Source organism: Oryctolagus cuniculus, chromosome 4 (genome assembly GCF_051225735.1).
Source record: "Oryctolagus cuniculus isolate XC-2025 breed Fujian yellow rabbit chromosome 4, ASM5122573v1, whole genome shotgun sequence".
NCBI lineage: Eukaryota > Metazoa > Chordata > Mammalia > Lagomorpha > Leporidae > Oryctolagus > Oryctolagus cuniculus.
The window spans coordinates 76,542,582-76,568,714 of NC_142870.1; the positions used below are offsets into that span (position 1 = coordinate 76,542,582).

General features: G+C 41.9%; 1 protein-coding gene across 2 annotated transcripts in view; it reads right to left on the bottom strand.

Annotated features, from left to right (window-relative positions):
• GPR156 (G protein-coupled receptor 156) overlaps positions 1 to 26,133 on the bottom strand; it is a 114,645-nt gene that overhangs the window by 29,831 nt on the left and 58,681 nt on the right. The window contains exon 2 of one of the 2 annotated variants that reach the window (XM_008266872.5): positions 14,914 to 14,996. The exons of the other annotated variant lie outside the window; for it this stretch is intronic. The gene's annotated coding sequence lies outside the window, so the exon portion shown is untranslated. The remainder of the gene's footprint in view (positions 1 to 14,913; positions 14,997 to 26,133) is intronic. 2 annotated transcript variants of the gene reach the window in all.

Consider the following 26,133-nt stretch of genomic DNA (forward strand, 5'->3'; position numbering starts at 1 on the left):
ACACTTCTCCCTTGTATAATTCCAAGTCTTTTAAAAGAAGGCTGACTACCTACAAACAGGTGGTGTCAGAGTTAGGATTTTCTCTGTGAAGCTTGCGGTTGCTAAGGGACTGCTCTACATGCAGGTATGAATAAACAGCTGGCAGGTATAGATACCCACAGAGGCGGGCGGAACATGTAGAAATGAGCTGTAAGATAAATCAGTAATCGGAAAGAGGTTTGGGAATTTTTTTCATACACTATTTACTTTATTTGATATGCAAACTTTTTCTACATGATCAAGAGAGAAAGAGGAAGCAGGGATCAAACGCAGGAAATTTGGGAAGGTATTTTCTGCAGTAGTTTTAAAAGGAGGTTAGAGAGCAGTTTGGAGGTTACTGGGAGATGTGGACAAATCCTGGGCACCAACAGGGCTTCAGGACACGACTTGGTTAATCTAAAAAGAAAACCAGGCCTATTGGAGTGATTGATCACAAACAAGTAAAAGTAACAAGTAGGAATGTAATTGTATTTAAGACTTAGCCTAAATAGTATATTCTACTTAAACGGAATATTTCTACTAAGAGCCAGGTGATAATTACATTTAATTATACTTAAAAAAGATTTACATGAAAGAGAGTAGGAGGAAGGGAGGGAGAGAGGAAGTGAGACAAAGAGATCACATTCACTGGTTCAGCCCTCAAATGCCTGCCACAGCTGGGGCTTGCCCCGTCTGAAACTCAGTCCCGGTCTCCCACACACATGGCAGGGACCCAGTTACCGAGACCCAGTTACCTGAATCGTTGCTACAAAGCCTCCCAGGAGGCTGGAATTGAGAGTAACATTGGGACCTGAATATGGGATGCAAGAGTCCCAAGCAGTGTCTTAAAGACACCTACCTCTACCATTTTAAAATAAAAAAAATAAAAAAAAAAAAAGAGGAGGAAAGCATTCTTTGCTCTGTCTCTTGATTACCTGCTACCACCTTAAAGCCAACACAAAACCATCCTCCTTGTGAGCCTATTTTAAATCTCCTATAACCAAATTCGAGGTCTCGCCCTATCCTCTACTTATTCAGGTCTGTCTCCTCAGTCTGCATGTCTTCAATTGTGGACTTACGGAGCATGATCTTCCTGAGTTTCTTTGCCTCTCCGTGTAAGCTGTAAGAATTCATGGTGAATATGAACTACAGAGTAAGAACAATGCTAACCAGTGGCTTCCCAAATCATGACTCTGTGTGCACACTGGGAGAACCAGGTAATGGCTCAAGAAAGCAATTGGTGGGCCAGTGCTGTGGCGCAGTGGGTTAAAGCCCTGGCCTGAAGTGCTGGCATCCTATATGGGCACCGGTTCAAGTCCCAGCTGCTCCATTTCCAATCCAGCTCTCTGCTATGGCTCGGGAAAGCAGTGGAGAATAGTTCAAGTCCTTGGGTCCCTGTACCCACATGGGTGACCTGGAGGAAGCTCCTGGCTCCTGGCTTAGGGTTGGCTCAGCTCCAGTCATTGCAGCCATTTGGGGAGTGAACCAGAGGATGGAAGACCTCTCTCTCTCTCTGTCTCTCTCTCTCTTTCTCTCTCTCTCCACCTCTGCCTCTCTGTAACTCTGCCTTTCAAATAAATAAAATAGATCTTTAAAAAAAAAAAGAAAGAGAAATTAATTGGGTCTCTGCCATTCCCACACACTTGGATTGAGTTTCCAGGTTCCTGGCTTTGGCCAAGCCAATTTCTAGCTGTTGGGGAATGGACCAGCAGATGGAAGATCTCTGTCTCTTTACTTGTCAAATAAAATGGAAGCAAACAAACAAATAAGTAAAACATTTACAAAAGACCTTATGGTTGTCTCCTCACAAAGCACCAGCCTGGGTCCCACAATGATGTATCTATTTTGTTTAGATCCCTAAAAGGTAGGTTTCTCGCTTAATTCGTCTCTGAATCCATTTTATTTGAAAACCGTTGTCTAATCAGATCTTCTCTGAGTGCATAAAATCCTGATTTGGACTTCCTCTCCTTGCTGCTTTAGTTAGGAGGAACTCAATTTAGTTAGCTTTTAAAGAAATATTTATTTATTATTAGTTAATTAGTTGGTAAAGGCAGAGAGAGAGAGAGAGAGAGAGAGAGATCTCATCCTTTGGATCATTCCCCAAATGGCTGCATCAGCCTGGGCTGGGCCAGGCCAAAGTCAGGAGCCAGGAACTCCATCAGGTCTCCCCAAGTGGGAGGCTTCCACTTGGGCCATCACTGTTGCTTTTCCCTAAGCATTAGCAGGGAGCTGGCACAGAAATGGAGCAGCCAGGATTTGAACTGGCACTGTGATGTGGGCTGCTGGCATTGTAAGTAGCAGTTTAATCCTTTGCAACACAATGCCAGCCCCTCAATTTAGTTTCTACAAAATAGACATTACATTGTCACATCTCTGATGCTGGTGCAAATTCATTGTTTAATTAGACATGCTATGAACTTATATCGGCATTATGTATATTTTGAATAATTTTACTGAAAACTTGCCCAAAGGAAAAAAATTGAATATAACATGATTTCCCTATTTTGTTTGGCCAAATGAGCAACTGTGAACTCACTGAAAGGTGAATCATCTTCAATTCAGCCAGTGAATTATGTATGTCTGGGAAGTGTATTTGTCATTTTCATAGGAATTCAACTACCAGCGTCATTTGTCATTTTTACCTTTCTGTAGAACTGAAAGATGAAGCTTATGTAGATGAATATTTTCATTCAGCCACAAGCACACATGATTTCCACAAGGCAAGTAGATTTAAATATTGCATACTACATTGTGACTAGCCAGTGCCATCTAGATTATGATGTCCCGTTATGAAGAATTAAAAGCCTAGCCTGGGTGACTGGCCGTCAGAAACAAGGAGGTGGTATTTTTGGCTTTTTGTTTACTTTTAAGGGATTAGATGTCTATCTCATCATCTCTTCTTCTTCATTTATTGACTAGAAATGTAAGGCACGGGCTTTTTTGATTTTTTTTTTATTCTCAAGTAAGGTCTCATTACATGTATTCATCTACACCTGCAGAGCCTGTACAATCCTGCATTATCAACTCAATAGTCTTTCATGAATTCAGATGCTGAAGTGATAATCACCAGCTCACAAGTGTGGTGTTTTAAAAGTCTTCATCAAATACTGGTTTCAGCATGTGGAAGTTTACAAAATTTGGAGTTACTGAGTCAGGAGACATCACCTGAAAATGAGATATAAGGTACCTCTGGGCACACTGTGACTGTAAGAAAATTCTCCTCAGATGTCACAGGGCCATGCTTTCTCAAATGTTCGAGGAGTTTACAAAAATTGTATCAGTGACTTTTAACACATGCAGAACCAAACATGAATGTCTTAAAAATATTTTTAAAAAATTTGTGAAAATCTATTGAGTTTCTTTTTCAGTTTGGTTTTTAATCCATGTCACAATGGAATTATAAATACTTCTAGGTCATTTAAAGTTCCAAAGAATTATATCCTAATGATATCTGATGTGTTCCAGCAAATTTGCTATTGTTCTTGTGTCTAATGTATCAGTCAAGCTCAACCCAATTCAAATTATGCATACCTCAAGCTATTATTACTGTGACCTCTAATCATTTATATTTAAACTTCGTAGCATAAGAGCTGGCCTTGCTCCTTCTTCCCGGGCCACCATCCCAGGAGATTTCATTAACTTTCAACTACCAGAGTTATAAATTCTATAATCATGATGACTTCATTTTATTCCAGTTCAGACGCCATCCCCAGGGTTACACCACGCATCTTATGCTCAGTCAGAATTGTTACACGGCAGGAATTTTAAACATCGGTAGCCCCTTTTTGGCCACTAGTCATCCAAAATTAAACTCCTAGTCTTCTCCTTCAATATGTTCCTCCTACATTCTTCCCTAGTTCAGATAATCGGAACTCCATCCTTCCAGTGGCTTGGACCAAAAACTTGGGAGTCATCCTTGACTTTTGCTCACCACCCACATCCAATCTGTCATGAGATGTTGTTGGCTCTTTCCTTAACATACATCCAGAATCTAACTTTTTTTCTCCACATCTGATGCCACCGCCTATCTAAGTCTTCCTTGCAAGAGCCTCCTACCTGGTCTCGCTGCTTCTATCCTGGAACTGCCCTATGGTCTATTTTCAATATAGCAGGCAGAGAGATCCACTAAAGGTAAGTAAGATCAGCTCAATTCTCTGTTCAAAGATCTTCAGTAGCTCTCCATTGCCAGCAGAAAAGCTGGTCTTTCCCCGGGTCTACGACACTTACGCATTTGGACCCTTTCCTCTCACGACTTCATCTCCTTCTTCTTCCCCTTCCCCTCCACACTTGAGCCTCACAGGCCTCCTTGTCATTCCTTGAAAACACTACACATTCACACACTCCAAGGCTTTGAGGTGGATGTTTTCTGGCCTGGAATATTTAAATCCATGTATCTGCATAGCTGCTCCCTTTCTCCCTTCACATCTTGTTCAAATGTTACTTTCTCAACCAGGGTTACAATGACAACCCCATTTAAAATTATTCCCTTGTCCTAGAATTCCAAGTCTTTCTTATCTTTCTCTATTCTCTCTCTGCCTCCACAGTACTTACTACCTTTTTTTTTAAATTAAAGATTTATTTTATTTATTTGAAAGAGAATTAAAGAGAAAGGTAGAGACACAGAGAGAGGTCTTCTATCCGCTGGTTCACTCCCCCAGATGGCCACAACGGCCAGAGCTGCTCTGATCTGAAGCCAGGAGTCAGGAGCTTCTTCCAGGTCTCCCATGTGGATGCAGGGGCCCAAGGACTTGGGCCATCTTCAACTGTTTTCCCAGGCCATAGCAGAGAGCTGGATCAGAAGAGGAGCAGCCAGGACTAGAACCGGCGCCCATATGGGATGCCGGCACTTTGGGCCAGGGCTTTAACCCACTGTGCCACAGCGCCAGCCCCAGTACTTACTACCTTTTAACATATTACATAATTTATTACTACTATTGGGCTTTTTTTTTTTTTTGTCTTTTCTTCCCAATTAGAATTGTTCATGATGTACTCCTAGCACTAGAACACTACCTGGACATTGATGGCACTTGATAAACACAGGGTGAATAAATGAATGATACTCTCAACACACTTGCTCACCGACAGCCCACACACCGACATTTCCTTGGTTCTTTTGCTTCCTCTCGGTCTATTACATCTCTCTTCCTTTATCCACCCAATTTCAGTTCCCTGGTTGGTCATCCAAACTCTTCTCTTAAAACACCTAATTTCCTTTCAAACTTTTGCTACATCTGCCCAGTTAACTCAGGTAAGAATTAGCATCTGTTGTGTGCTGTTACCTGTAGGTAGCTGAGTGTTGCAGGAGAAAATTATACAGTCTTGCAGATTGTTGCCACCCAAACATGTGGGCTCCAACATCAGTCAGTCAAATTACTGTGCTGCTGCCAATCTTCCTACTTGTTCTGTGAGGTATTTCTTGACATTTTCTTTGTGAGTGACTTATTTCACTGGATTCAAAGAAATAAGGGCATGTAGCTGTCTGGATGATGTTTTCAGTCTAGGTTTGGTGTCACCTGCTATGTTCCTGTAATACTCCAGGGTATATAAGTACATGTATCAATACAACTGTCATGTTATAATACAGCCTTTCTATGTTTGTCTCACCGGGCAATTTCTACTCTGCAAAAGTCTTGCTGTTTCTGATTTATCTATAACTCATCCTCTAGTGGTCTTTGGAAAACATTCCATAACCATTTGTTGAATGAATGAACGATTTCATTAAGATATGGAAGGCCCACCTTCCTTTCCTTGGCCTCTTCACTAATCTCATTTTTCCCTAGTAAAGCTCTCCCCTGTGAGGTGGAAGTGCAAGGGATAGGCAGGCCAGCCAAATGGATGGCAAGTGCCAGAGATCCCTGGGAGTTGGAGCTGGGTCAATGCCTGTGTGTTAGGTCAAGAGAGGCACATTCTGGGTAATGGGAGTGCTTTCAGGAAGATCCTGTGGTCCCTGTGGGATTGACTGAGAAATCCTATTACTGAACATGAAACGGTCAGAGAGATTTTGGGCATTCTGAGTGCCACGGACTTCCACAGACACTGGATACTGACCGCCTGGCAAACCCCACACCCCAGACTCTCACTGAAAAACCTCATCCCGTGGTTGAGCCCCTCCTTTGCTTCCCATCTCAGCCTACTGCTGAAGGGAATCTAAACATACAAGAGAGAAAGGATCTCAACAGAATGCTTGTGAAGCTTCCTGCTTTCCCTTTCTCTTTGGTTGTAGGAAAACGCAGCCTCCTGGGGCAATGCGTACTCACAGCCACACAGGAACGTACATGTTTATTTGTCTTCGATGAGATCAGGCCACTTGAAGGGTTCCTTTTTCTCTTGCCTGAAATTTTCCTGGAGAGTTCCCCCAGGAAATGCTTTTGTCCAAAAACCCATCTACAGCTTGTGCTGAGGGCCGCAGAGACCCAGAGCTCTGACAACCCTTGTTGAGTATTTGATGGATGATGAGTCTTCATCCTCATGACCACACAGATTACCGACTCTCAGCTGACATCTGCATCACAGGTTAACCACATGCATCCTACTCCTGGGCTTCAGACAATCTTGGCCTGATCTGCTGCTTGCAGCTGGGCTAGCAATCATGCCTTCTTTTTATATCCTAAAGCCAGTAAATGATATTTTGTCATAAGCTGAAACAGTCAGCACTGCCTGTTGTGCTGGGTGGGCCCAGCCTTTCTAAATTCTGTCCAGTGCTCCTAAGTGCTTGCATAGCTTTGTTTTCATGGAGAGGGTGAACGCCTTACCATTCTGTCAGTTCAGCCCTATAGCTGCTGAAGCTGGAGGACCTGGGAGAACAAAGCCATTCTGCCCTCCATGCTCAGTACTGGCAGGACATGATGAGATCTAAGGTCCCTTCCAGCTCTTCTCTCCCCGAGGTGTCTTTCCCCTACTGCTGACTTATTGATAAGCTGGTCAGACCTGCATTTCTGCCTCTCTTCCTTAATCAGCATCATCAGGCTGAGCTGGTTCTGAGAGATGCAGTAGAATTTACATCCCAATTGATCAACCAACCAAACAAAACATTTAGCTATTAGCACAAAAGAAAACATATCAAATATCCTGCCCTAAATTCTTCTTTAGCATAAGTGCTCCCACACTTCATTAATTATCTCTTTAATGATCTTCTTGCGTCAAACAGTAATTCAACAAGTCCTAAATATCAACTTGTCAAGTTTTTAAAAACTGGAGACAGGAGGGCAAATGAGACATAATCTTTGCTCTCAGGTCATTAGGTCACAGCCTCCTTGGTTTCTAACTTTTTCACTAAAAGGACATTTTTCTTATTCTTTCTTTCCCTCTTTTAAACTAGAGTAATTTTAAAAAAATATTTATTTATTTTATTATTTCATTTTTTGACAGGCAGAGTGGACAGTGAGAGACAGAGAAAGGTCTTCCTTTGCTGTTGGTTTACCCTCCAATGGCCACCGCGGCCGGCGCGCTGCGGCCGGTGCACCGCGCTGATCTGAAGCCGGGAGCCAGGTGCTTCTCCTAGTCTCCCATGCGGGTGCAGGGCCCAAGCACTTGGGTCATCCTCCACTGCACTCCCAGGCCACAGCAGAGAGCTGGCCTGGAAGAGGGGCAACCGGGACAGAATCCGGTGCCCCAACTGGGACTAGAAACCGTGTGCCGGTGCCGCAGGTAGAGGATTAGCCTATTGAGCCGCGGCGCTGGCCTATTTATTTATTTATTAGAAATTATATATAGAGAGAAGAAAGAGACTCTTCACCCATTGGTTTACTCCCCAAATGGCCGCAATGGTGGGGGCTGGGCCAGGCCGAAACCAGGAGCCAGGAGCTTCTTTTACGTCTTCCACACAGGTGCAGGGCCTCATGTAATTGGGGGCCATCTTCTGCTGCCTTTCCCAGGTGCATTAGCAGGGAGCTAGATGGGAAGTGGAGCAGCTGGGACTTGAACAGGCGCCCATATGGGATGCCTGTACTGCAGGTGGAGGCTTAACCTTCTATGCCACAGAGCTGGCCTCAAAATAGAGTAAAGTTTTAATTTAATGATGAAAGTTGTCTTCTCAGTATACACTAGGCCATTAACAAAATTTATGTACATAAATGTATATTATATATCACTGTGTGAATGTGAATATAAATTTATAGTATATACATTTCTGAATTCATAGCTTTCCTGAATGACAAGCAAGCCTGAGGATCAGTTTAAAATGGCATTCTTGCAACTATAGTAAAGGCTGAAATGCAGAAATCTAGATATAAGACCATAGGCCCATTAATTCATTATAAGGGCTCCAGTTTAGTGAAAAAGCATACTGATAAATTCAAGATAAACTGGATGTAAGGAAGAAAAAGAGACCCAAAGGATAAACCTCCTGGAAAAGAAGCCTGTGCAGCTTCACCTAGTAATATTATGGCCACGTTCACATTATTTTAAAAATCTGGTTTTCAAGTGCATTTTTGTCACATCTCACACAATTGTAATATTTTTTAATCTGCTCTAAAATGCGAGGGTGAAAAGCACCAGAAACACAAAAAAGCCTTTTGTTGTCCTCCTTCTAGAACCTCAGACCCTAAGGTTACAACCCAGACATGTGTTGATATTTATAAGGCAGTGCTGGCAACTTGCTGCCTCTCTGTAGCTGCGGGACAAGGCTTTGCACATTTCCTACCAGGAGACTTGCAGCACTTCCAAAAGGACAGAGCAGATGCCCTGATTTTAAGTAGGGCATAAAGCACAGGCACAATTGGCCGTGCGAAACGTCCAATCGCAGGGAGAATGCTGCTAAACCAGAATGCACCAGCTGCCAGGTGACACAGCAGTTGATCTCTTTCAGGCACAAAAGATGTCCTGACATAGTAGGGGAGTTTCCCTACCCTCTTTCTCATCCTTAACTTTGCAGCGAGAGAACTTTGGGCTTAGGTCTATCTTAGAATCTGAGCAGAATTCTGAACAATCCTACAGCTGCTGGAATCATTCCCCGCCAGCCAGAGTCTGGGAATTTGTGTTTCTGGGACTGGGTTTGACTCAGCTTTCTCAACACCTTCTTTGGGGTCCTGAAGCTAGCAGAAACTTATTAAATGTTTGTTAAACAGGAAAAATCATTAAAATGAGAGGGATCTTGGGTAGCTAAAAGGAAGAGATTGGAAAGGCAGGGCCTCCCACTTGACCCCATCACTGTCCCATCAACACCCTAGGCAGGATCAGAGACCTGGGGCCTGGGGCTCTGAGGAGGACAAATGAATCCTGTAAGCTGCTCTGACACCCTCAGTGTAGGATGAAGGGACTTGCACAGGGTCTTAGGGCCAGACAGACTATGTTGGCGCAGCTGATCCAGATGTGCTGACTCCTGGATTCCTCCAGTTCCTTTCACTTCCCCCTGGTTACTGCAGCTCCCTGGCACCCTGCGGTTATTGCACTGCTAAATGGACATTGGCCAAGGACTCTCCTGGCCCTAGATTTGAATGCTCTGAGGTAGTGCTGATAGGTCCAAGGGTATTGCCTGCCCCCTAAATGGAGGACCCACAAAAGGCCTCCTTTGGCGGGCAGTGTCATCAAGAGGGGACTCAGAAGGAGTCAAGTGCTCTGGGCTGCAGTGCCTTCTGCCGGGTTTTGCCTGCCCCTTAAGATTTTGCTTGCTGGCTTGGACCTTGGATTTTGGCAGAGTTTCCATTATGTCTCTTGGATCTGTCTACTGGCTGGAACTCCAAACTGAATTCTTATTGCAACCCACTTTGGGTTCTTGGTTTCTGTCATTGTCTAGTGTCTCTCAGTCCTGGCCCCAGCAGTGGCCTGCAAGGATCTACCCTGGGCTGTGACATGAATTAGTTATTCTGTCTTGTAATCTGACATTAAAGGAATAACTAATACACAATGTGTGCGGGTGTGTGTTTAGGCATCTTTTGTGGACTGTGGTAACATAGTGTAGTGGAGAGAGCATGGGCTTTGAAATCAGAACAGCTAGATTTACTGGGGGTGTGAGTTAGGTGAATTGCCTCACCTCTCTGAGGCAGTTTTCTTCACCTGAAAATGAGGGAAATACTATTTATCCTGTATGCTTCCAAGGTTGGAGATAATGCATTTAAAAGACAGAACACAAAGACACAACAGGAGTGCTCGCTTCAGCAGCACATGTACAAAGACACAATAAGAGACATAAATAGTCAACACTGGAAGTAACTATTAATTTTAAGTTAAATTGAATTAAGGCATCTATGGACTAAATGCTGATTTTGTGAGTCTGAAGTACTGAAGGATTCTGAAGCACCATTGAGTCGTGAAACATTTCATGTAGTCAGAATCATCTGAGTGCATTCTTTCCTACCTCTTAGAATGCATATTGTTGACGATATAGAACAATATTAGAGTAGCCAGCATTAATTACATGTTAAGTATGTGCTAGCAGTTGCAAAGTACTCTGCACAGACCATCCAATAAATCTGCTAGCAGGATACTCTCCTCTCTCCATTCCCGCACTCACTCCTCCCCATGCAGGGGCAAGCAGTCAGGAGCAGCCCATGCTAATTTAGCCTTCACCAGGCATCCCTGGGCTCTCTTTATTTTGAAATTATTTAAGACTCACAAGAAGTTGCAATAACAGCACAGGGAGGTGCTGTGTACCCTTCACCCAGCTTTACAGAGTACTATCTTACATAATCAGAACACACAAGCAAAATCAGGAAGTAGAAACTGGTGTAACACTACTATCTGAACTCTAGACCTTCAGAATTTCACCAGTTTTTACATGCACACTTCACACTTGTGTGTGTAGTTCTGTGAAGTTTATCACATGTATAGATTAATGGAACCACCTCTATAATCAGGATCCTGAACTGTCACACATATCCACCCACTACCTCCCCCACTACTCACACAACTCCCTCACATTGCCTCTTTATAGTCATACTCTTCTGCCAACCCTAACTCCTGACAATCATCTTTTCTCCATCACTACAAATTTGTTTTTTGAGAGTGTTATATAAATGGAATCACACAGTGTTTAAGCTTTTGAGATAGGCTCTTTTACATCTAGCATTATGTATGCATGCATCAATATTTTGTTCCATTTTTATGGCAGGGTAATATTCCATTGTAGGATGCCCCCATAGTTTATCAATTCACCTGTTGAGAGACATCTCGTTTGCTCTTAGTTTTCCCCCTCAGATTTATAAAGGTATAATTGACAAATATTATATATTTATTGTGTATAATGTGATACTTTGATATATGTATACATTGCAAAACAATAAAATCAAGCTGTTAATATATCTATCAGCTCACATACTTATCGTTCTTTTATGGTGAGAATGTTTAAGATCTGATCTCTTAGCCTTCTTCAAGTGTACATTAATCCAACAGCTCTCCAAAACTTAGCCTAACTGAAACTTTCTAGCTTTTGACATGATCAGCATCTCCTCATTTCCACCCACAACCCCTGCCAAAACTTGGTATTCACCATTCCACTCTGCTTCTGAGTAAAAACTCTTTTAGATCACATAGTATTTGTTTTTGTGTCTCACTTATTTTACTGAACATAATGTCCTCCAGGTTCATTCATGTTGCCACAAATGATGGGATTTCCTGCTTTAAATTTTTTTTTTTACATTATAAACATATAATACATTTTTTTTTTTTTTTGCCAGGCAGAGTTAGACAGCCAGAGAGAGAGAGAGAGAGAGGTCTTCCTTCCGTTGGTTCACCCCCCAAATGGCCACAACGGCCAGTGCGCTGCGCCAATCCGAAGCCAGGAGCCAGGTGTTTCCTCCTGGTCTCCCATGTGGGTGCAGGGCTCAAGCACTTGGGCCATCCTCCACTGCCTTCTGGGGCCACAGCAGAGAGCTGGCCTGGAAGAGGAGCAACCGGGACAGAACCTGGTGCCCCAACCGGGACTAGAACCTGGGGTGCTGGCGCTGCAGGCGGAGGATTAGGCAAGTGAGCCGGGGCGCTGGCCAACACATTTTCTTTATCTATTCTTTTGTAAATAGACACTTAAGGTAGTTCCATATCTTGCCTATTGTGAATAATTCTGCAATGAATATAGGAGTGCAGACATCTCTTCCACACACAGATTTCATTTCCTTTAAATACATACACAGAGGTGGGATTATTGGATCATATGGTAGTTCTGTTTTTAATTTTTTGAGGAACCTCATATTGTTTTCCCTAATGACTTTACTAATTTATAGTCCCACCAACATTGTACAATTTCCATATCCTTAGCAACATTTATTTTTCATCCATTCGGTAAAAGCCATTCTCACAAGTGAGAGGTGATATCTCATTGCAGTTTTAATTTCCATTTTCATGATTAGTGATGTTGAGCATTTTTTCATATACCTGTTGCTCATTTGTATGTATGTCTTTTTCTGAGAAATGCCTATTAAATGCCTTTGCCCATATCTATATATCACTTGTTTTCTTGTTATTGAGCTGAGTTCTTTATTTATTCTTGGATATTGGTTTCTTATCAGATTATAGTTTGCAAATACTTTCTCCCATTCTGCAAGTTGTCTCTTACCCTGTTGTTTCCTTGGTTGAGCTAAAGCTTTTTAGTTTGATGTAATATCATTTGTCTATTTTAGTTTTTGTTGCCTATGCTTTTGGGATCATATTAAAAATACTGTGTAGTCAAGATAATACATATTTCTCTCATGTTTTCTTTTAGTAATTTTACAGTATCAGATTTTACATTTAACTCTTTAAACCATTTGAGTTGATCTTTGTTATGCTGTGAGAAAAGGATCAATTTCATTCTTCTACATGTGAATATCCAATTTACTTATTTATTAAAGAAACTGTCCTTTTTTCTTCATGTCTTCCTGGCACCTTTGCTGAAAAACAGTGAACTGTAAATCTGTTGATTTATTTCTGGGTTCTCTAATCTGTTCCATTGATTCATAGTATATTTTCACGCCAGTATTATGCTGTTTTGATGCTATAACTCTGCAGCAGATTTTGAAACCAGGTAATGTGATTCTTCCAGTATTGTTCTTTTTTGCTTAAGCTTGCTTTGGATATTTAGGGTCTTTTAAGAATTTTTTTCTATTTTTATAAAAAAATGCCACTGGATTTTTGGTAGGGATTGCACTGGATCTATATATCATTTGGGTATTTTAATAATATCTAATCTTCCAATTATGAGATGAGATGTCTTGCCATTTATTTTTGTCTTCTTCAATTTCCTTTGTCAGTGTTTTATGGTTTTCAGTGTACAGATCTTTTGCCTCCTTGTTTAAGTTTATTTCTAACTTTTGATTTCTTAATGTTATTATAAATGTGGATTATTTTTATTTCTTTTTCAAAGAGTGCATTGTTAGTGTTTTCAGTTTTTGCCTATTATAAATAAAGCTGCTGTAAACGTTTGTATACAGGCTTTTCTGTGAACATACATTTTCATTTCTCTAGGGTTACTACCCAGGAGTCCAACTGCTGAATCACACAGTGAGTGTATGATTAATATTCTAAGAAACTGCCTACCTTTTCCAGAGCAGATGTATAGCAATGTATGAAGATTCTATTTCTTGCATCCTTGCTCACATTTGGTATTGCTGATGTGTTTACTTTGGGTTTATATGGCACAAAGCAACAATGGAGAACATTTGATCATCAGTGTGTATTTGTTTGTACTCTAGACTAAATCCTGGAGAGGACATGAAGAATTTTAGTATGGTGAATTCTGTTTTTATTTTTAAGGCAGATAAAGAGAGAAACAGAGAGTGTATGTGCATGCTCACACACACACACACACACACACACACACAAAGCAAGTGAGCTCCTATCTGCTGGTTCAGTCCCTAAATGCCTGCAATGGCCAGGGCTGGACTGGAGGTAGAGTCAAGTGGGGAATGCAATCCAGGTCTCCCACATGGGTGGCAGGAACCTAGTTATTTGAGCTATCATCTGCTGTCTCTCAGGGTTTTCACTGGTGGGAGGTGGAACTGGAAGCTGCAGCCAGAAATCAAACCCAGTGATATACAGTGTCTGGGATGTGGGCATCTTAATTAAAGCAACTGCTAGGCCAAATGCCTGCCTCTAGTATGCTGAATTCTTATTAACCACCTCCAATGTGCCAGAAACTATAACAAGTGCTAAAATTCAAAAATATTTTATTTGACCTTGAAGACCCAAAAATTTAGCAGAGGGATGGATTAGTGAGTAAGCAAACATGATTATAAAATAATGCAGTAGGTGATACAGGGCTATGGGCATTGATGAGGAATTCTGCCTTAGAACAGTAGTTTTTTTTTTTTTTTTTAAGATTTTTATTTATTTATTTGACAGGTAGAGTTACAGACAGTGAGAGAGACAGAAAGAAAGGTCTTCCTTCTGCTGGTTCACTCCCCGAATGGCCACAGGGATGCAGGGCCCAAGCACCCGGGCCATCCTCCACTGCCCTCCCAGGCCACAGCAGAGGGCTGGACTAGAAAAGGAGCAACTAGGACTAGAACCCGGCACACATGTGGGATGCCAGCGCTTCAGGAAGAGGATTAACCTAGTGCGCCACGGCGCTGGCCCCAGAACAGTAGTTCTTAAATACTGGAATGCATCAGCATAACCCGAACAGCTCATTAAAATACAAGTTGCTGATCTTCATTCTCCAGAGTTTTGGGTTAAGTAGGGACCAAGGTGAGGCTCTGAAAAGTTGCATTGCTAACAAGTTCCCAGGTAATCCTGCTGCTTCTGGCCCAGGGTCCACATTTTGAGAAAGAGGATTTGTCCTACAGGTTAACTAGGAGTTTTTCAGGTGAGAAAAGAGAAGAGTTATGACATAAGGAAGAGCATGAACAAGACATGGTGATGAATGTGCATGTTGTGACTGAGGAATGGCCATTTCTCTGTATATAGTCAGAGTACAACTTAATTTAAAGGGAAAAAAGTAGAAATTGTGTGTTAAAGCCAGATTATAAAAAGAGCTTAAATACTTACCTAAGGAGTTGCACAGGCAGTAGAAGTCTGTGTTTGAAAACCAGGTTGTGTTTGAAAACAAAATGCTGTCAAGAAGGCAGTAGCTGAAAAAGTGGGCAAGACCAGTTAGAGGACTACTGCAATCGTCCAGATGAGAAACAAATGAAGTCTACACCTGGGCAATAGAGATGGCAGCGCAAGATGGGATGGTGAGGCATTTCCCAGGTTAAATATCTAAGACTTGGTGATTGCCTAGATGTGGCAGGAGACAAAGGTATCCAGAATGCGAAATGGATGAATGGCGGCAGCACTATCAACCAAGACAGGAATTACATGGATGGAGATCAAGATATGACCCTGGTTTTGGTACTAAATCTGGATGAACAATGGAAAATCTCTATGGCTATACTAACTATGAAGCTAGAAAGTGGGGTTAGAGAGAGGCAAGGCTGAGGATTTGTCCTGGGAGAGATGAAAAACAATCAAAGGTATAGTATAAGAAGTGAATCAGGGGCCGGCGCTGCTGCCTGCAGTGCCGGCATCCCATATGCGTGCCGGTTCAAGTCCCAGCTGCTCCACTTCCCATCCAGATCTCTGCTGTGGACTGGGAAGGCAATGGCGGATGGCCCAACCTCTTGGGTCCTGCACCCACGTGGGAGACCCGGAAGAAGCTCCTGGATCCTGGCTTCAGATCGGTGCAGCTCCAACCGTTGCAGCCAATTGGGGAGTGAACCAGTGGATGGAGGATCTCTCTCTCTCTCTGCCTCTCCTCTCTCTGAGTAACTTTGACTTTCAAGTAAATAAATAAATCTTTTTTTTTTTTGACAGGCAGAGTGGACAGTGAGAGAGAGAGACAGAGAGAAAGGTCTTCCTTTGCTGTTGGTTCACCCTCCAATGGCCACCGTGGCCGGTGCACTGCAGCCGGCGCACCGCGCTGATCCGAAGCCAGGAGCCAGGTGCTTCTCCTGGTCTCCCTTGGGGTGCAGGGTCCAAGCACTTGGGCCATCCTCCACTGCACTCCCTGGCCACAGCAGAGAGCTGGCCTGGAAGAGGGGCTACTGGGACAGAATCTGGCGCCCCGACTGGGACTAGAACCCGGTGTGCCGGTGCCACAGGCGGAGGATTAGCCTATTAAGGCACGGTGCCAGCTCAAGTAAATAAATAAATCTTAAAAAAAAAAAAGTGAATCAAAACTAGAACCCAGAGTGATACCAAAATTAAACGGGTAGGTGGAATTCTGAAACCAGTGAAAGCAGCTGGTAAGCAGGGGTTGGGGAAGGCCCCATGTTTAAGCTGCTGCTTGGGATGTTTGCATTCCCCATTGGAGTGCTTGGTTCAAGTCTTGGCTGTTGTGCTCTGGCCCAGTTTCCTGCTACTGTGTATCCTGGTAGTTAGCACAAGATAGCTCAAGTCCCTGAGTCCTTGCCACCCATGTGGGAGGACTGGATTGAATTCCCAGCTCCTTACCCCAGCCCTGGCTGTTGCAGCATTTGGGAAGTGACCTACAAGATAGATCTGTGTGTGTATGTGTGTGTGTGTGAGAGAGAGAGAGAGAGAAAGAAAGAGAGAGAGAGAGAAACTGCCCCCCCCTTCATTCTTTTGACTAAAAAAGCATTAAAAATAAAATAGAATGAGAGAGGGAAGAAGACTAGGGCATTCACATATAGCAGAATTTAAGAAAAAGTAAGTTTTTAGAAGGGAGGAACAGGAGATAGTTAATGGTGTTATATGTCTTAATAGCTGAAAAAGATAAAGTCTGAAAGAGTGGTTGATGTAATGACCTTATCCATGAGTCAGATTTCATGACCTTTCAATGGAGTCAGAACAATGAGTTGAAGAGTGAATTGGAGATGAGGCAGTGGAGCTGGTTAGTGAATAGTACTGAACAGAACTCTTTAAAGAGGGTTAGTGGGAATAGGTGGGAGAGGATTGGGGCAACAGCTTCAGAGAAAGGCATGACTAAGGGAAGTGTTCCTTCTGGAGGACTTCAAAAGTTTCAAGAGGAACAGCAATAGTTTCTGGAGATTAATCAGCATTTATTCCCTCCACCTGACTTGAAATATGGAAAACACAGAAAACTCTTTGATCAACTATCCATTCATTGGCAGCCATGAGTGTGATAATCACTTTGACATCTTCCTCAATAAATGCAGAGGCAAGAGGCACATAACTAATTTAGTCAATTGTCTTTTGGTGCCTGAGCACTGCTTTTGCTCTAGTATTAGCAGCAAAAGACTCTTTCAATAGATTTTTAAATAATCCTTTTGTATGTTCTAGACTTCCTTCAAAGATGCTTCTGATTTTTTTTTAATACCTATTTTGTACCTAACCCGACACACTCTGTGGGCTTCCTGGTCTCCTCTGGGCAGCTTTCTACATTCTTTGAGAGATGTCATTTTCCCTCTACAATAACCACTGTGACTGTCATATTTTTATGTGTTTGAGTTAAAAAAAATCTCAGTTACTATCCCCCTATACTTTCAGTAAGGCTTTCTTCATAATTTCTATATTTCTATGATGTTCAAGAGCCTGCCTTTCTTTTGAAAAATTTTTTAAAAGTTTATTTTCATTTTATTTGAAAGGGAGGGAAGAGGAAGAGGAAGAGAGAGAGAGAGAGAGAGAGAGAGAGAGAGAGAAAGAGAAAGAGACTAATTCTATCCACTGGTTCACTCCCAGAATGCCTGCAACAGCTGGGGCTGGGTGGGCTGAAGCCAGGAACCTGAAAGGCAATCTGGGTCTCCCGTGTGGTAGCAGGGACTTGAGTACTTGAATCATCATCGGCTGCCTCCCAGGATGCTGATTAACAGGAAGCTGGAATCTGAAAGTGGAGTCAGGACTCAGACATGGCACTCTGATATGGGATGTAGGCTCCATAATGGCACTACCTGTGGTAAACACCCGCCCCCAAAGCCTACCTTTCAATTTTCTCCTAGCTAATACTCATATTTTTTCAGCTTCCTTAGTGACCACTGAATATCTGATAAATTTTCTGGGCTTATGAATTTAATTGCATTGTGATACTCATATTTATTGGTGTACCCAGGATTATCTCATAAAACCAACTCCTAGTCACAGGGCAAGAACCACAACCAGCAGATTTTCTCTAACTCTAGGTGAGTTGAAACTTCCTGTTACAGGAAAATCCATCTTATAAAAAAACCTTTACTAAAAAACTCACTTCTAACTCTTGATCTGATTAAGTATTTTATAATTCACATTTAGGTCAAGTCTTTCATTTTTAATGCCTGCCATGATTTCAAAGTTTCTAAGTCTTTGATTTTTCTATATCAATATCATCAATTTATCTAGCCAATAGCAATGATTCTTAAACATTAGTAACTAGAGTTTTTTTTTTTTTTTTTAAACTGCTGCATGGGTCCTAACCCTAGATACTCTAGTTCAATTGATCTAGGGTGAAGCTTGGGCATCATCAAGTTTGAGAAGCACTGCTTTAAGTATATTTCTAAGAATCAAATATTAAAAACTGTTGAATGACTTGAATAGATATTTCTCCAAAGAAGACAGACACATGGCCAATAACTACACGAAGAGACACTCAACATCATGCAAATAAAAGTCACTAAGATGACTGGAACTACAAATATAGATAATAACAATTATTAGCAATGAAGTGGTGAAATTGCGAGCCTCATACATTTTTGGAGGGATGGTCAGATAGTGTAGCACCTTTGGAAAACAGTTCTGGATTTATGTTGAACACAAAGTCACCATTTGGCCCAGAAATTCCACACTTAAGTATATAGCCAAGACAAACACAAACGTATGTGCATATAAAACTTGCACACAAATGTTCACAGCAGCATGTTATTCATAATAGCCAAAATCAGAAAGAACTAAATATCCATCAACTGATGAATGGATAAAAACTGTGGAATGTCTATAGAATAGTGTATTATCTAGCCATAAAAGGGAATCAAGCACTGCTCCACGCTACAACATAGGTGAACCTTGTAAACATTATGCTAAGATTTTACTAAATGGCAGAAGTCAGGCACAGAAGGCCCTTTGTTTATATGACTCTATTCATTTGACATGCCGGAGTAGGACAATCTTTAGAGAGAGACTAGACCGGTGGTTGGAGGAACAATAAGGAGACTGTTAATAAGTACAGTTCTGGAATTAGCAGTGATTATCCAACCTTGTAAATATACTAAAAATAATTTAAACTTTAAAAAGGTGAGTTTCATATATGTGAATAATATCGCAAAATAAAAAAAGGGACGTATTGTTCTATGAGGAATTATTACTCACAGATATTTGAGAAAGACTCTTCTCACCAATAACATTTCTAGTTTAGTACTGCTTCCTTCATATCTTATTCTCTCAACACCAGGTTCCCTCATCTCTTTTCTTTTGAGAGTTTAGTGCCCTGCAAAAGCCTTGCAGTGTGCCACAATGAAACATCTGGCTGCAGTCACCTTTACACAAAAGGATACAAGGAAATAAACTAATTCTAGCAAAGGAAAACTAGAGCAGGAGGGTCATTATTAAACCAAGACAAACCATTCTGCAGTCTGAAAAAGAGAAACCCACACAGGCTGTCAACGCGGCTCACTCCTCCACCTGTGGCGCTGGTACTCTGGGTTCGAGTCCCAGTGAGGGTGCCTGTTCTGTCCCAGTTGCTCCTCTTCCAGTCCAGCTCTCTGCTGTGGCCCGGGAGTGCAGTGGAGGATGGCCCAAGTCTCCCGAATGGGAGACCAGGAGAAGCACCTGGCTCCTGCCTTCGGATCAGCGTGGTACGCTGGCTGCAGCGCGCCGGCCGCGGCGGCCATTGGAGGGTGAACCAATGGTAAAGGGAGACCTTTCTCTCTGTCTCTCTGTCTCTCTCTCTCACTGCCCACTCTGACTGTAAAAAAAAAAAAAAAAAAAAAAAAAGGGAGAGAGAGAGAGAGAGAGAAACCCACACAAACCTAGCAAATCACAAAGAGATCTTGAGTACAGTAGAATGAATCCCAGAATACATGGAAGAAAAGATACCGTTTACAGGTTCTGATATACAAGTTTAGGACATAAAAAATGAAGTACAAACTTCACAAGACACTAAATAATTTAAGCATGATCATTATCCCCCAAGAGATGATGCAGGCTACAAAATACCACTTTAAGAAAATGGTCCCATAATCGATTATTTGTCCAATTAGTTAGTAGGAGTTTTTCTTTCTCTCTTTTGGGGAGATGGTCTTAAACACTAAACTTGACATTTGGAGGATTAACCTGCCTTCTCATACACTTGACATCATTATCAAAGGCATAAAAGCTGTCAGAGTTGAAGCTCAAATCATGGTTGAAGAGTTTATACCAGGAGTTTTAAATTCAGGAGTCCAGGTGGACCCATAAGGTTAGGACCCGTGTACCAGATGTTAGAAACATGAAAGTTAAAGACAAGCAGGGATGATTTAGGGCTCAGACATGCAAGGGTATTTGAAACCAGATGATTCAGAGGGAAAGAAATACAGCGTCAGCAAAAGAGAAAGCCATGAATGAGAATCACAGGGTATCAGGGAGTACAGCAAATTCTCAGAGCTCCCCATGAGTGAGGGGGGTGTAACTAGAAAGGTGGTAGCATGGGGCTCACCAGTGACTGTCTAGGATTTGGGGCAGGCAGTGGATCACCAGAAAGGAGAGAGCAGGCTCTCAATAGGCACTGGCTACTTCTCTTTAACCTCTGCTCCAGGGAATGGGGACCTGATTTGGAGTGCCAGGTGGAGGAAGAATGAAAATAAAACAGGTTCAGGAAACTTGCAAAGGACTTTGGGGTTGATTCTCAACATCCAAAGGGATGTGGCTACTTTGATTTCCATCCAGGCTGGTGTTGCTGTCACCATGAATTGGATTTAGTGAGGTTGCAGGGAAATCTGCATAGCAGGGATGCTTGGGGCCCAGAAACTGTTATTTATGGTCTGAGGTTGTAGTGGGGCTTACTGTTAAATAAACTGAACACTACGTAAACCCACATCACTTATTTTCTTGTGCCTAGTGCCAAAGTATTCTCAGGTTCTGGTAGGAGGGACTAAACTGATAGTTCAGATTAAGGGGGTCAGTTGCACAAAGAAGGACATGGAGGTTAGAAGACAATCGGGTCTTTGCAATCCTAGGCTGGCTGGCATGACACTGATCCAACATGAAAATTCTCAGGTTGGGAAATCATGGTTCAGATGTTACAGAGACAATATTTGTATTCAATTTTTCTTTCCTCCTCCTTTAAAAAAAAAAAAGAGTTCATAGTCGATAAGTACAGAGGTGTAGAAATAATACGTTTCTAGAAAATTATTCTTACCGATAAGCTTCTCTAATTTGGTACTTCTTTTGTGCTGAAGCATGTTTTCCAGCAAACAAAAAGCAGTAATAAATCTATCAGGGGCAGAAAGGCAGCGGGGGACAGCTGCAGCCGCACCATCCAGGAGTGACAATGATTAATTCCTACATCTGCTCAGCCAGACAGAAACAAAGGTCACTGTGCATAGATTAGCATCCTGATCACCACCCCCCCACACACACAATCCTTCACCCCTAACAATAGCAAAATTCAAAATGCTTGAAAAATGTTTACTATCTGACCGAAAGGGACAAAGAAAAAGCAAGCTCCTTAGCAGGATGGTGATGGAAGAAGCTACAGGATAGGATCCGGCAGTGATGAACGTCAGATTGCTGTCTAATCTTGTTAGCATCCCAACGGAGCGAGATTTGGGTGCTCAGCTATATTTACAAAAGCAATGAGAACAGCAAATTAAAGAACAAATCCTGATGTAGTGATTTGATCAAAGGATGGAAAGCTATCATGATGAGGCAGTTGAACACATGTGAACATTTGGTAGATTAGCTTATTTGGGCTGCCGTAACAAAACACTGCAGGCTGGGTGGCTTAAACAGCAGAAATTTATTTTCTCACAGTTTTTGAGGCTGGAAGTCCAATATTAAGGAGTGGTCAGCAGTGGTGCTGGTAAGATCTCTTTGTGACTTGTAGATCGCTGTCTTCTCACTGTGCCTTCCCGTGGCCCTTTTTCTGGGCAAGCGTGGAGAGAGATCTAATTCTCTTCCTCTTCTTGTAAAGACACCAACCCTACTGAATTAGGGCTCTACCCTTACTATCTCATTTAGTCTTAATTATCTCCCCAAAGGCCCTATCTCCAAATATAATCACATGGGGGTTAGGGCTACAGCAGATGAATTTCGGGGGAACACATGCAGTCCATAACATGTGGTATCATGTAAAGAAGGCATCTGGAAGTTGACTATTTGTTCTCACGTTCAGTAGTCCCCTGAAGTCATTGCTTCTTCCTATTCATGACTCCTACAATGGTAGATCCCTGGCAGATTGCCATTTAAAAGAAATCTTGGGCTAGAAAAGGTATTTTTAAGTTCACAAATGATAAATTATAGCTCAGAGAAATATCACAACCATCTATATAACTACAACCCAATTCTACTAAGAGAACACTACCATACCCTAAAATCCCACCTTGTAATTATGACCCTTTTCCTTCCCCCTAAAGGCAAACTACTGTATTAACTTTTTAAACAATGGTTAGTTATGCCAGCTTTTTGAACTTTATAAAGGAGGATCATACAGGACTTGCTGCTTCGCAGTGGGCTTCTTTGTGAGATACATCCGTGTTGCTAGGTAAAGCTGTAGCTTGCTCATTTTCACTGATATATTATTATATTCCATTGCAGGACCACACCACAATTAATTTATCCTTCTACAAATCAAATGATGACTTTTGGGTGATGACAAACAATGCAACTAAGAATTTTTCTACATACCCTGCTATAAATGTGTACATAGTTAAACTGAGTATAATTTAGAAGATTTGCTGGTCACAAGGTATATGTATTAATTTTAGAGGCTATGTTTCCAAAGTGGTTGCATCATGTACATGCACACAAGTAGGTCAGACTTTCATAGCCTCACATCTTTATCTCAACATTATCTTTAAAAATATAAGCTCTTATTATATATCTCGTTGTAGTTTTACTTTGCATCTTTCCATCCCTATACAATCACTAATCTAATTCTATCTCTATAAGTTTGTCTATTCTTGATAATTCATATAAATGCGATCCTATAACCTGTGGTCTTTTATGATTGGCTCCTTTCTTTTTTATTTTTATTTATTTTTTAAAGATGTATTTATTTATTTGAAAGGCAGAGTTACAGACAGAGAAAGGGAGAGAGAGAGAGAGCTTCCATCTGCTGGTTCTTGTGGGGAGCAAACCGGACTAGACTGAGTTACTGGAATTAAGACTTATTCTATGCATCTGCTCTCCCACAATATGGCGCTGGGAGAGAAGTAAACAGCTTCCGCACAGCTGCCTCCAGTTCAACTAATAAACTGTAGGACTTGCTCCTGATTGGAGGAGAGCAGCGTACTCGGCGTGTGGGCAGCCGAGTTAGGATTGGCGGAGGAGGACTATAAAGGAGGAGAGAGACGGCATGCACCAGGAACATTTAAGGGGAACATCTAGCTGAAGGAACACCTGTGCAGCCCCCGAGAAGAGCCGGCCGGCGGTGTGCCGCTCCCCTGCGGAAGTGGGGAATGTGGCCAGGGGGAACTGCCCTTCCACGGAGGTGGAAGGGATAGTAGCCAACCCGGGAAGAACCAGCAGCAAACCCGGGGAGGGCCGAGCAGACGAAAGAACAGCGCAGGGTCCTGTGTCGTTCCTCCACGAGGAGGGGGAGCGACATAATGGTGCCGTGACTCAGATATGAAGCCTAGGCAGGGCTTAGTGTCGTTCCTCCACGAAGAGGGGGAGCGACATAATGGTGCCGTGACTCGGATATGAAGCCTAGGCAGGGTTTAGTGTCGTTCCTCCATGAAGAGGGGGAGCGACAGGTTCTCTCCCCAGATGGCCACAATGGCCGGAGCTGCACTGATCTGAAGCCAGGAGCCAGGAGCTTCTTCCCTGTCTCCCACCTCCCTGTAGTGCAGGGGCCCAAGGATTTGGGCCATCTTACACTGCTTTCCTAGGCCATTAGCAGGGAGCTGGATCAGAAGTGGAGCAGCCAGGACTTGAACTGGCGATCATATGGGATGCCGACGCAGCAGGCAGAGGCTTAACCTTCTTCACCATGGCACCGGCTCCAACTTCTTTCACTTAACATACTGTTTTCAAGTTTTACCCACATTGTAGCATGAATCAGTGTATCGATTTTATTGCTGAATAATATTTACTGTATGACTATGCACATTCCATTTATCCATTCATCAGTTGATGGATATTTGGGTTGCTTCTACTTTTGGGATGAATAATGCTCCTATGAATATTCACATACAGAGTTTAGTTTGGACATGCTTTTGTTTTATTTTTAAGATTTATTTTATTTATTTGAAAGAGTTACAGAGAGAGGAAGAGATCTTCCATCCTCTTGGTTCATTCCCCAGCTGGCCACAATGGCCAGAGTTGGACCAGGCTGAAGCCAGGAGCTTCATCCATGTCTCCCACATAGGTGCAGGGGCCCAAGCACTTGGGCCATCTTCTACTGTTTTCCCAGGCCATTAGCAGGGATCTGGATTGGAAGTGAAGCAGCCAGGACTTTATCATTAGGTCCCATGGTAGTTTTACATTTAACACTGGAGGAACTGGCAGCCTATTTCTACAGAGGCCACAGCATTTTTCAGTATCACAGCAGTACATGAGGGTTCTAATTTCACCCTATCCTCCAAACACTTGTTAATTTTTTTTTATTATAGCCATCCTAGTGAGTGTAAAGTGGTATGGATTTGAACTTCCCTCATGGGTGATGTGCCTAGTGGCCATTTGTGTCTCTTCTTTGGAGAGAGGTCTATTCAGATGCTAGTCTATTTTAAAATTGGTTTATTTGTCTTTTTATTATGGAGTCGTAAGCATTCTTGGTATATGTTGACACAAGCCCCTTATCACACATATGCTTTGATAACACTTTCTTCATTATATGGGCTCTTTTCACTTTCTTGATGGTGTTGTTTCAGGCACAGAAGTTTTTAATTTTGATGTTACTGAATGAACCTATTTTTCCTTTTGATTCTGTGATCTTAGTGTCATTTAACTGTCTTTTGATAGACATAAGTTATTAACTTTTTTTACTATTACCAATTATGTCATGTTATATAAAATCTACTCTTGCATTTATAGTAAAAATATACATTTCATCTTTTAATATCCATAATCTAAAGTTGTGGGTGAGAAATTTTTTCAGAAAATAATATCTAAAAAATTTTTGTCTCCATTAATAAGCTGACTTGTAGCCTTTTGGATGTTTTCTTTTTCTCTTGTCAGGAAACCCAAAGATAATTTTTTAAACCTTTGTTGAAGAAAAATAAACATAAATAAAACACATACAAGTAACATTCACTGAATTTTCAAAAGCTGACACACCTGTGCAAACTGCATTCAGGTCTAGAAAGTGACATCACCTGTGCAACAGAAGCCCCCCCCCACCCCCCCACCCCGCTCTCTTCTGATCACCCTTTCCCCTTCCTCCTGACTTCCAGCCTAACTACTATTCTGACTTCTTACATCTTACATTGGCCTTGCCTGCTTTTGTGCTTCATGAGCATGGTCTCATATAAGGTATGATCTTTGCATCTAGTTTCCTGTCTTCAACAATCTTTTTGTGTGAGTCATCCATATTGCGGCATGCAGTTGATTGTTTATTCTCATTGTTGTGTGGGACCCGATCATTGAGATGAATTCAAATATTAACTGCTAATGAACAACTGAAAAGTTTCCAGCTTGGCTGGAAATAATAATGCTGCTAAGTATATTCTAATACATGTATTTTGATAAATACCATTGGCCTTCTATATCCTTGGGTTTTACATCTGTGGACTGAACCCACTCCAGATAGAAAGTACATGAAAAAAATTGTTTGTATTGAACATGTACAGATTTTTGGTCATTATTCCCCAAACTATGGAGTAAAACAACTGTGTGAACAGCATGTACATTATATTAAGTATTGTAAGGAATCTCGAGTTGACTGAAAGTATACAGGAGGATGTGCACTGATTATATGCAAGAACTATGTTTTTATATAAGGGACTTGTGCATCCACAATTTGGGCATAGGGTGTCCCTGAACCAATCTCCTGTGGATACCAATGAATGACTCTATGTGTATGCAATTTTGCTAGAATTATTGGGACATAGAGTAGGAATTAATTGCAGGTTTAGTAAATAGTGCTACACAGATTTCTAAAGTGACTGTATACATGTATAGCCTTACAACAATGCATGAGAA